General features: G+C 43.5%; 1 protein-coding gene across 1 annotated transcript in view; it reads left to right on the top strand.

Annotated features, from left to right (window-relative positions):
• The first annotated feature begins 6,417 nt into the window (after positions 1-6,417).
• Positions 6,418-15,970, top strand: part of BLK (BLK proto-oncogene, Src family tyrosine kinase) — a 74,056-nt gene continuing 64,503 nt past the window's right edge. Inside the window, exon 1 of the mRNA XM_072796051.1 lies at positions 6,418-6,592. The gene's annotated coding sequence lies outside the window, so the exon portion shown is untranslated. The remainder of the gene's footprint in view (positions 6,593-15,970) is intronic.

Below are 15,970 nucleotides of genomic sequence, written 5' to 3'. Positions count from 1 at the left end.
GGTGCATGATCATGTGTAAGGCATCTGTAGCTCCAGAGTCAGGGGTTCAGACATGCTCAGTGCAGCAGGAGCACTGCTGTCTAAGATGTAGGCAAATGTCAAGTGACCATGGCTCTGGAATCAACAACACAGGTGCAGTTGTGGTGGTCATGCCATTGTCTGAAGCATGACTGTACACTGAGCAGTTGCTGAGCTAAGGTATGAGGCATGCATGCAATTGTTGGGCAGGGGGGTGGGGGGCATGGCAGCCCCAGCCCTCGGGGATACAGCAGCTCCTTCTTAGGGCAGGGAGCACAGCAGTGGTTCTTTGGGGTCAGGGAGAGGGCATAGCAGTGGCTTCTTCTTTGGGTAGGGGGCACAGCAGCATCAACTCCAGGTAGCTTCATCATCTGAAGTCAGCAACAATAAATACTGTGGGAGTCTTTGGTGGTAAAAGCATTTGGGTGCCTGTAGCATTGGTAAGGTCTGCTGAGATTCTCTTGATGTCCTTTTTCCACATATGAGGAAGTCATGCTGAGGGAATGTCTTTTGATACCAAGTTATATCAGGGGCATAAGGTGGTCCAGATAAGATACTTTCCATGCTTTTCTACGCAGCCATTCTTGGTTTTGTGCTCCATTGCATTGCTGCAAGTTCTTCATTGTATTCCAGAGCTCTCTCAGTGCTATTTTCATTTTTTTTTTTTGTAGTTCTTTATTTGTACTTTTGTTGTGTTGTGTTTTTTTTGTTGTTGTTGTTGTTTTTAAGAGAGAGACAAGCACTATGGACCTCCTACTATGCTCACTTGGTAAGATCACCTCTTTGCATCTTCAATTTATCACAATTGACTTCAAATGAAAACTGATTTTTTTTTTTTTTGGTGAAAAAAGAAACTTTGCTCTAGTATAGCTCCATTTCTCATCCCTCCTCCATGTTATTATTGTCATATATGTTTATGTGTGCTATAAACCCTCAGTGTGATGTTGTAATTTTTGCTTTGAACTATCCTCTGTGTTTTTAAAAGTTAAGAGAAGAAAAAAATGTATTTACATTATTTACCTTCATGCTTGCCATTTCCAGCAATTTTCATTCCCTTTTGTGAACTGGTTACCACCTGGTGCTATTTTCTTTCAGCTAGAAGGATTTCTTTTTTCTTACTTTCTCTCTCTCTTTCTTTCTTTTCTTTTCTTTTTTCTTTCTTTCTTTCTTTCTTTCTTTCTTTCTTTCTTTCTTTTTGTAGTTTAAATCAGATAAAAACAATTTCTCTCACTTTTCTTTATCTGTAAAAGGATTCATTTCACTCTTATTTTTTTAAAAGATTTTATTTATTTATTTGATGGAGAGAGAGAGCGAGAGCACAAGCAGAGGAAGCAGCAAAGAGAGGGAGCGGGAGAAGCAGACTCCCCGCTGAGCATGGACCCCCCCCCTCCCCGCCCCAACACAGGGCTTGATCCCAAGACCCTAGGATCATTTACCTGAGCCAAAGGCAGATGTTTAACCAACTGAGAAACACACCTCTTTGCTTCCATTTTTAAGATAATTTTATTGGATAGTAAATTCTTAGGTGATAATTCTTCAGTACTTTTTTCTTTTAGCATTTTAAATATGCATTTCACTGCCCTTCAGCCTCCATTGTTCCCAATTAAAAGTCGATCTTGAGTTGAATTGTTACCATATAATGTGATGCATTATTTTTCCTCTTGCTGTTTGCAAATTATCTCTTTTCTTTGGTTTTCTGTATTTTGACCATGATGTCTAGATGTGGATCTCTTTGTATTTATGTTACATAGACTATGTGGCTTATAACAACATATACTTATTTCCCACTGTTCTAGGGGCTGCAAAGTACAGGATTAAGGTGCCAGCAGATTTGGTGTCTAGTGAGGGTCCACTTCATAGGTGGTTATGTTTTCACTGTAACCTCACATGGTGAAAGGGAAGGGAGGGCTCTTTTGGGCCTGTTTCATTCTTGGGCACTAATTTTCATTCTTTTCCAAATAAATACTACTGAGAGAATTTGATTCTATACAACCCACATGAGGCTCCACTCGCATGACCTAATCACCTACCAAAGACTCTACCTCTTAATACCTTCACTCCAGGAATTAGGTTTCACCATATGAATTTTGGGGAGACATAAACACTCAGATGATAGCATTGACTCTTTAAGCTAGTGTTATTTACTAATGGTGGAGAATTTTCAACTATGTTTTCTTCAAATTATTTTTCAGCCTTTCCTTTTTCCTCTCCTTTGGGGGCTCTATTATATTTATATTTGAACCATTTACATTGTCTGGCACATCTCTAAAGCTATGATCATTTTTCTTAATCTTTTTTTGGGGGGGGCGGTGCTATCCTTCTTTGGATTGGATTACTATTTATTGCTCTATCTTCAAATTCATAGCTTCTTTCTTCTGCCATCTCAGATCTGCTGTTGAACCTATCTAGTGAATTTTCAATGTTAGTTTTGTAGTTTTCGGCTCTAGAAAATCCATTTGATTCTTTTGTAAGAATTTCCATTTCTCTGTTGAGATTCTGTTCTTCTTGGTTCATTAACATAAACTCCTTTCATTCTTTGAGCATATTGTCCTTTAACTCCCTGAACATAACTATAATATTTGCTTTGAAGTCTGTCTGCTAAATACATCTGGGCCCATTTGGAATCAGAATCTAGTGACTTTTTTTCCTGTTCCTTTGCATGTATGATAGTTTTTAGTTGAAAATTGGACACTGTCATGACTCTGAATTCTGTTTTATTTTCCTGAAAGTTGTTGATTTTTTTTTTAACCAACTTACCTGCACCTAGATTGTGAAGTTGTTTTCCTCCATGGTGTGCAGCCACTGATATCACTGTGCAGTTCTTATTTTTGAGTATTCTATTTTGCTTTTTAGTCTAGCTTTCTAAGGATAACCCCTGTTTCTGCACTGTTTAATGGTCAGGCAATTATTTGGACAGAACTTATGCTCAGTCACCTTGAATAAGTAACCTTCCACCTTCAGCTGCCTGAGCTGTGTGTGTGGTTGGAGGAACAAATTCAAATCAAATCTACAGCAAGCCCTTAGGTTTCCCTTGGTTTTCTCTTTTTGCTTCACTCTCTCAGTTCTCCCCAACTCATGTACATTATAGCACTTTGCCAAAGAGGTAGGGGGTGTTTATTAGCTCAACCATATCATGGCTCTCTTACTTCCAGGATTTCCCCCCATTACATTTCTGGGTGATTTACTGCCAACTCTGAACAGAGGCTATAACCTCAAGCAAGTAAAACTTCAGGTTCTCACTTCCTGTTTAGAACTGATTCCATGACCTTTAACCCATAAAATCAGATTTTCATCTCCTCATCATAGACCATATCTGTCACCACTAGATGGTAAGGTTACTGTTTTTCACTAACTAACAGCCCTCAAACCAAGCCCACCATTCATTCCCACTGGAAAGTCTGTGATTCTCATCACTCAAGCTAAGGGTTGAGAGATGGGGGGTAGAACCAGTAAGCAAGAAGACCATAGACTCATGGTCCTTCTAATGCAGTAGCAGTTTTTTAAGATTAAATACTTCTTAATTTGTTGTCTGCCTTTGGTCATTTTCCAGTGTCCTGAAATGGTTGGTTTTGACATCTTGGTCTAGTTTTATACTTCTTTTCTTCAAAGGGAGATTGCCCAGCTTCTCACTCCACTATTCCTGTAGTGAATTTTTGACTGGAGTATTTTAATGTTTCTCCTACTCAAATATTTTATTGACCACAGGTTTTGATTTTGATCAGAAAGGTACTGGTGTCAGGAGGTTGTTGTAGATACATGGAAGCAGAGCTCCAAATTTTGCATAAGTCACCTCAAAAGTGCAAAAATAAGTAGGGGAGCCAATGAGGCTGAACACTAAACTGGGGGTTTCAGAGTCCAATCTCAGTGCAGCTATTAAGAGCCCTCTCTGAGGTTCTCTAACAAACATATCTAAAAAGGATACTCCTAGCCTTACCTAACACGTTTCACTGCTTCCTATCTTCTCCCCTGGGTCCTGCCCCCACCTCCTTTCTGCCTTTCTCATGGATTCTATGACTCCGTGAGGGTGAAAATGGCTGAAATTAACTTTCACTTCTGCTCAGACATGTGAAACCCAAGAGCAAGGTCATTTCCTCGTTCTTTTCTGAGTGGCTGCTAGAATCCATTTTTGTTTTTTTTTCCGACCCCTGACTACTGGAGGTGGATAGAAAGGTGACATTTTTTTCCAGACCACACAAAGTCCAGCTTACCTTCCCCTTCCTGCAAACACTCACATCTTCTTGTGTTCTAATCTTGAATAGATAAGCCAGAGTCAGAGGAAAATAGATTTTCTCCTTCGGGAGGTAGATTTCCTGCTCCCCACTATACTCTCAATATCATCAGGTGCAAGTACATAAAATTTGTCCAAAAGTCACTTGTCTAGTCATTTATTTAAGTAGGCATAATGGGACATAACTCAGGCAGCATCACTACATCCTTGTTCAGTAAGACTCAACATACGTATCTGCCTCTGAGAGTTTGAAGGATTCTTAGTCACAAGTCATGTTCAAAGCCATCTGCTTGGTAACTTCCCCCAATAATCCCTGATATTCCTATTGCTCCTGCCTCTGTTCTAATACTGTGCCTTGTTGGGTTCCTACAGCCACACTTCCCACATCCCATTATAATGTGAGTCTACCAGACACCCTTCCCAGGCTCCCTAGGCTGATTCCCTCAAAGGAGGGTAATGCTCATTTATATCTCTACCCTGAGCATCTGATGTGTCCTTACCACAGAGCAAATGCTCAAAAAAGTTTATTGTGTTAATTGAATTGAAATAGTAAGGCTAGGGGATCCCTGGGTGGCTCTGCAGTTTGGTGCCTGCCTGTGGCCCAGGGCGTGATCCTGGAGTCCTGGGATCGAGTCCTGCATCAGGCTCCTGGCATGGAGCCTGCTTCTCCCTCTGCCTGTATCTCTGCCTCTCTCTCTCTCTCTCTCTATCTCTGCGTGAATAAATAAATAAAACCTAAAACAAAAAAATAGTAAGGCTAAATAATTGCAATTCAAGTCAGCAATTTTTAAATAAAAAGTTTAAGGAGTTTGAGATTCTTTAACTTGTGTTTAATGTTTAGATCCAACTCTTAGGTGTCAGGAGATGAATATAATAATAAATTAATAAGAGCTATGATTCACTGAGCACAGTTGGTTTGGGTCATTGTTCTGGGCTCTTCATTACCAAGGAAAAAATAAGAAAAAGCAGTGTTAAGGATCAAATTTGGGACTTAGATTAGGTGCAGTCACATCAGCTACCAGTTATTTGGAGTTTATTATGTACTTAACACTGTAATACATATTTTTTATGCATTAATCAATTTATTGTCACAAAAACCTTTTGCGGAAATCAGATGGATTGTTTTCAAGAGGGCTTAGAATCCAAAAACTCTTTGTTGCTATTACTATGAAATCTGTCAAAAAGCCCTTTCTTACCAAAAGTTCACAGCAAATTACTGTCTTGGTTCTAAAATCCATAAGGAAACTGAGATTCTGGACTGTGGCCCCAGGCCAGCAGTAGAAGCAAGCCTGTCTCAATCCTATCACTACCAAGGTTCCCAGATGTAAAGGCAGGAGAGGAGCATGCCCATGGGCTCCCTTTCATCCCTGTATCAGAAAATAGGTGAGCAGTGGCTTAGCATGTGTGGCTGGACCCACAAATCTCCTGAGGTTATCTCAGCAACCTTCGAGGTCCTATTGGTCCCTCAGCTGGTGTACTAGAGGACAGCACCTCACCACTCCAGATAATAGGGTCCTTCCCACACCACCTCCATCATTCTCTGCTCTCCTGAGTTTTCAGAGCCAAGTGAAGTAGCACAATTGAAGAGGCTCTGCCATCAGAATCAACGACTGGTTGGAGTCCTATTTTTAAAAAAATGAGAGTTAGTGTTTATTGGGAACCAATTCTGTGCTCATCACTCACAGCCACTTTATCATTTGTGCCCATAGTATCTCTGGACTAGGTATTATCAGCACTATTTGGAAGACAAAACAAAACCAACAAGGCTGAGAGAAGGGCTGCCCAGGCTCACACAGATGGCACAAGGCTGCAGAGACCAAGCTCTTTCTTGTCTAGCAGATAAATGCTGCAAAGCAGAGTGAAATACCTTGTAGAGTTAGCTTGGAGGTTTACTAACTGCCAAGTTTGGTGCAGAAAAACACCACCCATGTTATTAAACCAAAACCCCATGAGAAAACATTCTAGTGGCAGAGGGTCATTGGAACAGTGGCCCAGGGCTTGAGAAAGACCAGCTGCTTATGGTCCTTCCTCACAGGTTTTTCTGGGTCAGCGGTGCCCACTGGACCCAGCAAACCCACAGAAGCCTTCAAAGTGCTCTGTGAGAGGGGCGGGGCTCCTTGGGGGAAGCTGGTGAGGCTCTGACCACAGACCGGTGAGCCTGCCACCCCTGCCTGGTGCTTGCCACCAGCAGGAAGCCACGAGCAACGTGAACCGATTGAGACAACAGGGATGGGCTTTTTCTTTGGGATTGTATCAAGAGTTGCTGGTTACAGCTAGAAGGCTGCTGCATCACAAGGGCGCTGGGATTGAAAAAGCTATGGTGACAAGCCACTGAGCATCATCAAGGTAAGTCTCTGCATCTTTTGCTTTTTCAACCATCTTACTCTTTTCAACTGTGCAATGCTCTGAGGCCTGTAGTTGGGAGAGGGGGCAGGAACATTACTTTGGATGTTACAGATAGAGAAGACATTAATATGATCTTAGCCACAACTGTGAATAGATTGTCCCTTTTTTGGTTCATTTCTACATTAGAGAGTGTTTTGTTTTGTTCTGGTTTTGATTTATAAAAGTTCAGCCATCCAGGGAGATTCGCTTCTTGAGCTTTCTAAGCTGGAAAAGTCAGAATGTGCCACAGAGGAAAGACAGAAGAAGTGTGTGGGGTGGGAATATGGGTGGGCACATGCATGAGGGTTGTGGGGCTCCAGGCAAGTTACTCAGTCTCTCTATAAACAGGGTAATGGTACCTCAGGGGCAGACATAGGAGAGGTGAGCAGTGATGTATGGGGAGTGTCTGGCTCAAGGCAAATGATTGGTGGTTGCCCTTTTAAAATTTTGTTTGTTTTTAAATATATGGTTTTCCATTTTTCAGACTTCGGGGGTCGGGTGATGGAACAGGTTTAATGATGACGTTTTTGGCTAAGAGATCAGTTTCTGAAAAGGAATGAGCAGTTGATAACATATTTGGAGAGGAGTTTTAAAATTCTAGGGTTTAGACAACTGTTCCAGTCATTTGCTATTGGGCCACTGTTTTCACCCCCAACTATCCCAACATTACCCAGGAACTAAAGAATTGTTATCAGTGTGTTGCCATAGTTAGAAAAATTGTGCATGATATATGTAGATACTTCTCCTTCCTGGATGGAGCTTGGCTCCCCTCACCTTCAGTGCAGAAGGGACTTAGAATAAAGCATGGAAAGGAAAGAACAGTAGCTCTGTGGTGAGGAATGCTGGCAGACACCATCTTAAGCAGGTGAATCACGGGATTCATCTCAAGGGATAAGTTGTGTTGCATCATATAACTTTGGCTATGGTGCAAGGAAAAAAGTACTTCCCCTCTGTGCTGTTCTTCCCCCAAACCCTTAACCCCAGTCTCATTATGAGAAAACACCAGACAAACCCAAAGTGAGGGACAATCTGCAGATTACTTGACCTTTGCAATTGTCAAGGTCACCGAAAATGAGGAAAGATGGGGAAACTGTTATACATCAGAGGAGAGTAAGGAGACATGACAACTGAACCTGGAGCTCACATCTGGGATTGGGGATTGGAGTAGATCCTAGGGGGAAAAATACCCCCTGCATTTTTACCATTGTCTCTCCCAACTTCCCCTACCCCCCACCCCTCTTAGTCCTGGAAAGTTCTATATTTCTCTCTCTCTCTCTCTCTTTTTTTTTTTTTTTAAAGATTTTATTTATTTGATAGAAAGACAGAGAGAATGAGCATGAAGGAGGGGAAGAACCAGACTCTCTGCTGAGCAGAGAGCCCAATGCAGGGCTCAATCCCAGGACCCTAAGATTATGACCTAAGCCGAAGTCAGATGTTTAACCAACTGAGCAACCCAGGATCCCCTATATTTCTCTTTCTTTGTGGCATTTCTCATTCAATTATTCTTTTATTCGACACACATTTTTTTGACCTCTGTGTAAGGGGCTTTAGGGCTAAGTACCTCACCCTCTGTCTGTCCAGCAGAGTTCACTGTGCTGGCTCAGGCTCTCAGGACTCCAAGTGCATGCCCAGAGACCCAAACCTGACCCCTTACTTGGTGACGAAGTGGAAGGCCAGAACAGAAGCAAGTGAGGCCCCTGACCTTGTGTGGAATACCAGGATGGAACCTGCCATCCTCTGGGCCCAACCATCCCCACAGAATCTGTGGCCAGCCAAACAGCTTGAGCTGTGCTGGAAAACAATTCCTTGTGAGCCATGCTGTGGGCTTAGGAATGTAGGACCAGCTCCTGCTTTAGTGACAACCTGGCCTGGGAGCTCACTGTACTTGCTGCCCTTGAGTCTGCAGCAGCCAGACAGAGCCACGTCTGGCCCATGTCAAGGGGCCAGCATCTTTGTTTGTGAGGGTCAGGTGTGTGGGGAAGTAACAAGGGAGACAGAGAGACCTGACCCCACTCCTCCCCCCAACCCTCACTCCCAGGCCCAGCAGAGCAGGTGTGCCCTGGTTCTAGGGTGATGTCCCAGCCAGATTACAGAAAGAAAGAATCATGAAACTGTAGGAAGACAGCACTTAGATGAAAATCACAACACACAGATGAAGATCAGAACTGAGATCGTCGATTACTGCTGGGCCTGGAGTACTCTTCCTGTCACATCTCCTGTTCCCCCCACTGCCTCCCTGTCTGTTTTCACTAAGCCAGCCTCACTTCTCTGGACCACTCCAGGCCATGCTCCTGCTGCTCCCTCAACTTGGGACCCCCTCCCCACCTTCTCATCTGGGCAAGTTCCACCTCTTCAAACTCCTGGGATCAGTGCCACTGTCTTCTCTTCTATCACCAATGCCCAAATCCATCCCTGTGTCCCCGTGAACCTCTGACACATGCCAAGGGCTACTTGTTTGCAGGAGTTCTGGACCTTTGCTCCCCCAGGACAGGGAGCTGGTCCTCTTTCATCCCCCTCTGGGTGCCAGGGCTCAGGACAGTGTCTGGAGCAGGGCGGGTACCCTGTGAAAAGGTTTTTGAGGGAAACGGAACAAGGGCAAGCTCTGGAATGCCAGTGAGGATTAAGACAGGAGGAAGAAAGCTTGAAGGTAGAAACGCACGTAGATTTAATAATGACCCTTAGCCACAAAGAGCTTCAGTGCTGTCGCTGTGCCCAGGGTTTTAACGGGGGCCCTTGTGGCAGAAGGTGTTTGTGATTACGTTTCTGGTGTGTTCTGCTCACTGCAAGGCAAGGTGTTGGCCGAGGAAGATGCTGGGCCTTGGAGCCAGCCAGTTCTGCATTAGGACTGGATTTGCCACTTCCAGCTGGAGGAGTGTGAGCAAAGGACCCAGGTTTCTGTAAACTAGCATTCAGCTTCAAGCCCAAATATGAGAACTAGATTGAGCAGGATGATTGGAGCTGGAGCCTGAGGCATAGAAGAGGCTCTGCTGTGTTGCCTGCTGACCCTGCAGGACCTTCACTCATCACAGACTACTGTGTGCTTTCTCACCAGAGGGCTGATGTTTCCAAAAATCAGGTTGCAGAAGAAGGTTCTTCTGGGTTCCTTGTCGTTTACCTCTTTCTGCTGGCTCCTCTGCATACCTTGATACTTGAGCCGCTGGGCTAGGACTGGGGTGAGGCAAGTGAGTCACCTGGGGTGCAAAGTGTCAGGAGGTCCTCACTCTCAGGGTTGCTCCAGTGCAGGAAACGTTTGCGCCTGTTTATGTAGTGTCTTCAAGGACATGAGGTGGTCTGCGCTTAATGGATGGAGTTGGGAGTTCCAACCTCTGAGACTTCGGACCCTTGATGAGTGTCACGGGGTCTCGGAGCTCTCTGAACTTGTCTGCAAGCTTTTATGCACACACATACTCTTCCACTTGGAGCGCTCCTGGCTTCTACTACATTCCCAAAAGGATCCACTAACACCAAATATTTGGAATCACCAAGTCCGATATTTAGTAATGATAATTTAATTTTATCTCCCAGTGGGTTGTGGCTCCCATGAATTAGAAAGAATGTGGGCATAGGAGTACACCAACAAAGCAGCTGTGGCTCAGGGATTCTCTAACATAGAGGTTAGATGGCCAGCCTGTGGACCAGAGGGCTTGAGTTCGAGATAGCACTGCTGCTTCCTGACTATGTGACCTTGAGCAAGTCACCAAATGTTTTTGTGAAATAGCAATCGTTGACCTCACTCTGTACTGACATAACTCGGATAAGTTGCTTCTACCCTGGAGTCTTATTTCTTTATTAGTTGGTAACAGCACATCACGGTGTTCACAGGGTTAAAAGAATTAAACCCCAGAGCCCTAATTCTTAGGTGAGTTAAAACTGAAAAGTCCACAATATTTCCACCTAGACTCTATTCAGTTCTCCATGTGAGAATCACCAGAGGAGTCCTTGTAATTTGTAAAAAGCACATTTCACGTTGTAACTTTTAAAATTTGCCTTTATTCACAATATTTATTTTGAAATCTCAAAGGGAGATCATGGTTTTGTTATGTTTCTCAAAGAGGAAATGTGTTGAATACAACTGAGAAAAATGAATCTAGTTATTTTGGGGATGCCCTCCCCCTCCCCCACCTCTCTCCACCTTCAAGCTAGTTGGTCCGAGAGCTGTGTGTCTGGATCTCAGGGATTGCATTCCAGAATCATGCTCGGGCACCCTTTCCTGGTGAGGGCATGTCATCCTAGGCTAGAGCTGATGGCTGCTGTAAGAAACAAGGTAGGGAACTTACCGTGTCATCGTAAGCATCGTAGCTGAGACTGCTGTCCACCATTCCACTCAGGACCACAGTAAGAGTTGCACAATTACTGTCAGGCTCCAGACTCAGGAAATCCATGCTTCTCTGGAGCAATGGATGTCCTAAAGATACTGACTCTTCACACCAATAATTTCCCACCTTGTGCTTTGGACTCCAGGACACTTAGAGCCTAATTTGCATTTAACCGCTAGAATTGGGTAGCCCCACCTCATGGTCTGTGTTTCTGTGTACCAGCTTTACCCTTAATTTGTTTCTCTGCCCTAATTTACACCTTGGTTGTGATTTCTTCATCTATTTTTCTCTCCTATTATTTCATGTTTGTTTTTATAAGTGGCTTCAAATCTTTCCAGAAGCACCAGAAAATGAATAAATGAACAAAAACGGGATAGCATTTTTGAAAGAGCTTGGTGCATATGTGGGTGCTCAATAAGAATTAGTTCCCTTTCTGATGAATACCTACCATTTTCTTTGATGTGAATGGAACTGGAAGGCATTACCCTGAGTGAGATAAATCAATTGGAGAAAGACAATCATCATATGGTTTCATTCATATGTGGAATATAAGAAATACTGAAAGGGACTATAAGGGAAAGGAGGGAAACTGAGTGGGGAAAAATTAGAGAGGAAGAAAAACCATGAGAGACTCCTAACTCGGGGTGACAAAGAAAGGGTTGCAGAAGGGTTGGGGGTTGAGGGATGGGGTAACTGGGTGACAGGCGCTAAGGAGGGCACTTGATGGGATGAGCACTGGTTGTTATACTATATGTTGGCAAGTTGAATTTAAATTAAAAAAATTTTTTTAAAGAATTAGTTCCCTTTCTTTGTACAAAACATAGACCAATTCCTTGTTTATTTGTTTTACCCAAGGGGCCAACCTATGGTGAAATACTTGGCTGTGAGTCTATTGTAGGTATATAAACAGCTTGTTTCACTGTCTATTTTTACAGATAGTCCATCTTGTATTGTTACAGAGATTATATGTAGTTGTTCCATGGTAAGATTCTCTTTATTCCTGCCATTTCTATGGTACAAAAAAAATTTAAAGGTTTTATTTATTTATTCATGAGAGACACAGAGAGAGGCAGAGACATAGGCAGAGGAAGAAGCAGGTTCCCTGTGGGGAACCCAATGCGAGACTCAACCCCAGGACCTCGAGATCATGACCTGAGCCGAAGGCAGACGCTCAATCACTGAGCCACCTCGGTGCCCCACAATCAATTTATTTTTAAAAAGAAAATTTTTTTTTAAAGATTTTATTTATTTACTTATGAGAGACAGAGAGAGAGAGGCACAGAGACACAGGCAGAGGGAGAAGCAGGCTCCATGCAGGAAGCCTGATGTGGGACTCGATCCCGGAACTCCAGGATCACGCCCTGAGCCGAAGGCCGGCACTTATCCGCTGAGCCACCCAGGCGTTCCTAAAAAGAAAATTTATTTATTTATTTATTTATTTAGAGACCACATGCATGAGTTGGGAAAAGGGTTGGGAGAAGGGAGGTCAGAGGAGGAGGGAGAAACATCTTAAGTAGCCTTCATGCTCAGTGTGGGGCTGACGTGGGGCTTGATCCCATAACCCTGAGATCATGACCTGAGCCAAAATCAAGAGCCAGACGCTTAACTGACTGAGCCACCCAGGTGCTCCACAAGAAATTTACTTTTTTTAGTAGTATTACATTTGGAGATGGGATCAAAAGTAATAAATAATCCATTTCATGATTTTATTTGGGTGGCTTAATGGGAAAGGCTCAAATCTATTTTCCCTGTGCATTCATGTGGAAAGGAATCATTTAATGTTGTGGTATCTGTCTGTCTGTCTGATGGGCTCCCTGGCAACTGTCAGTGCAGCGGTGGCGGGAGAGGGGGTGGTGGTGCGGTGGGGATGTTAGGTGAAAATAGGTATCTTCTAGACTGAGAGCAGTAGTATGCTGCTAAATGTTCAACAACCCAATCTCCGAGGAACAAATGTACACACACTCATACACACATACGTTTATTATCAATTTCACTGGTATAAAGAATATGTAGCACATAATTTACAAATAATAACAACATATGCAATATTCTTTATTATAAATAACACAGAGCCATTGATTCTCCATAGAGTGCTTTTGTTGACTTTCACCAAATTCTTGTATCCACGGTCAAGCTACGACTGCAATTGACATACAAGTACAGGGGCGGCATGAATGTTGCAGGTATTTTCATTTATGTTAAGACCGAAGTGACAAAGACATATTGGAATTGCACTTGGTAGGCAGTGAGGTCACTGGCTTCTTTGCCAAACTGGATAATAGTTTTTAAATACTCAAAAAACGTTTCTCAATTTTTTAGTGCTATTAATGGCTACACATAGGACACATTTTAATGTTTAACCTACATTCTTAACATTTTCTCCATCACTGTATGAAGCCCATACAATCAACAAAAAAAGCAAATCAACCCAAGTTTGAAGCCCTTGCCTCTTCCTGTGGTGTAAACACTCCTAGCTAGCCAACTTCAAGCTGCCAATGTGACCTGACTGAACAGAGGGCTGGGAAGAAATGTGCAGTAAGCACATCATTATACAGCATTTCCACCACCCAGACACGATTGATGTAAACAACCTGAAAAGCAGAAATAACAGTGAAAGGTAGTGAAATAAATAGGGAATGAGGACATCTGAGAATTTATTATTACCTTCGTTTTTAATATAATTCATTTAATTGTGTTTTGTATAATTTAATTTTGATTTTATATAATTTAAATTTTATATGGTTTAATTTTGAATAGTGATGTACTTATTCTGGGATGCTCCCAGAATTCCCCCAAATTTAATAACTGATTCCTACAAACCTGTACAAGTTGACCTGGACACACTGCTGATGAGAAGCAGAATATCTCAGTTTCAAACCACAGATCAGCATCTTCTCTGCATCTGTCTTTGCAAAACAGAGATGAGTAGAGAATAACCTGCCTCCTGGGATTTCCTGAGTTCTGACCCTTGTGAAGGAGGCCCAGGCACCCAGGGAGCCCTGCTGTGTGTTTGGTGACAGGAAAAGAGAAGAGGGTGCATGATCCTGGATAGAGACCCTCTCCCTACAAGGGTCATACCCCTACACCAGTTGCTGTGGCTAGTGACCTAACTTTTGGAGACCATGGATCCCTGATGAGTTTCCTGGAGTTTATGAGCTTCTGAAAGTTGCATGCAGGCATTTGTGGACATGGGCAACCTTCTGCAAAGACCCATTTCTGGCTTTCATCAGATTTCATCAATTCAGGAGGATTCAGGACTATTGGCACAAAAAGGATTGGCTTCTAATTAACTGCCAAGGAGTAAAAGTGGCTTTCCCATGTCATGGGAACATGGGTCAACATGGGATTCTCTTCCTGCTCCAAGAATCACCTCTGAGAGGTCTTTGCCACCAGTGTCAGCTAGATATACAAAGCAGGGGTGAACCGGGCTCAGTGAAGTATGGCGTGTTCATTGTTGGCAACTCTCTGAGGCTGAGATTGGCAAGGCGACAGCTGCTCAAGTCTGTCTTGACAACCATGCCTGGTGGCTCTCTCACACGTGTGGAAGAGGTAAAGTAGGGTGTCCTTTCTACCCATATTTCTGCCAGAGCCTAACCTTAGCTAAAGCTACTTGCCTCCTGGGCTGTCAGAGAACAGAACCAGCTCCCATCCTCTCTTCCCAGTCAAATACATCTTCCCAGGCTCCTTTGCTCCATCCTGTCACCAAGACAAGTGACCTCTGAGAACCAGCAAATGGGAAGTGGAAATAATACCCCCAGAGACGCTTCTGGCTCAGACATGAGGGGACAGGCCCTGTGACTGACATCTTCCTCTGAGCTAGGACTGTGACCTTTAGAAAGATCTCATTGGCTTGTATGATAGTTTCCTGGCAGAAAGATCACTGTTTTGTGGTATAGAAAAAGGGTTTAAAACCTTCCTCCATGAGGCCCCTTGGTGAGGCTGAGCATGGTGTGCAATCCTTTCAATGCATCATTCACTGGGTTCCTGCAAAATGACACTGTAACATTCATCCCTGTGGGTTTGGAGCCTTCTGCTTTCAAATCAGGTTCCTCTAATTGCTGCCTGCACATAAAGCCACTTGTATGATGTGCACTCCACCCTCCTCCCCATTCCGCTCCTCCTAGTTATTTGTGTATTATCAAACCTGCTACTAAGAGACTGCCTGTATGTAAGCAAATTGACACCTCTGTGTTTGGTCCTTCTCTTCCTGTTGATTGGAAAGCCCATTGACAATTGAATGAAGAAAGAGTAAGAACTATGGGCCCTTGGGAGCTGGTTTTGTCCATATATAATGCTGTCATGAGTTTCATATTTAAAACCTATGGATACTCATGGTTACATACCTTTAGCTCCTTGCAGTTGGGAGAGGCTGCTAGCCATTCTCCACCAAGCATGTGCTCAAAAATGTCTCCAATATGGTAGTTTGCTCTTGGAGTTTGGCCTGAGTGACTAAGGGTGTCCTGCATCCCCCACGCCCATGAGATTCGGCCTGAGAAGGGCTTGTGGTTTTAGCCTTAGACATCCTGGAGCTCTCTGCCATGTGGTGTTTGGGGGAAGCTGTCCATTTTGGACCTTATTTTAAGGATTTTATAACTAGAAAGACAGAAAGTAAATCTCTTCAGGGAAGGAGGGTATTTTTTTTTTAAGATTTTTATTTATTTATTCATGAAAGACACACACAGAAAGAGGCAGAGACATAGGCAGAGGGAGAAGGAGGCTCCCTGTGGGGAGCCTGATGTGGGACTTAATCCCAGGACCCTGGGATCACAATCTGACCCAAAGGCAGACACTCAACCACTGAGCCACCCAGATGCCCTGGGAAGGAGGTTATTGATGTAGGATATGGTCTCTCTCCATCTCACACACGCACATAGATACGCACAGATACGCACAGACACACAATCACGTGGACATGCGCACACACACAGACACACACATGCACAGATGTATGCAGGCACACTCACAGCCACAACACACGCATACCCATCCACAACAATGAAACAGCACAAATGCCGTTGCAACA

The sequence above is a fragment of the Canis lupus genome, chromosome 24 (assembly GCF_048164855.1).
Source record: "Canis lupus baileyi chromosome 24, mCanLup2.hap1, whole genome shotgun sequence".
Taxonomy (NCBI): domain Eukaryota; kingdom Metazoa; phylum Chordata; class Mammalia; order Carnivora; family Canidae; genus Canis; species Canis lupus.
Note: the sequence above shows the minus strand (reverse complement) of the source record. Positions and strands in the feature narration are given on the sequence as shown.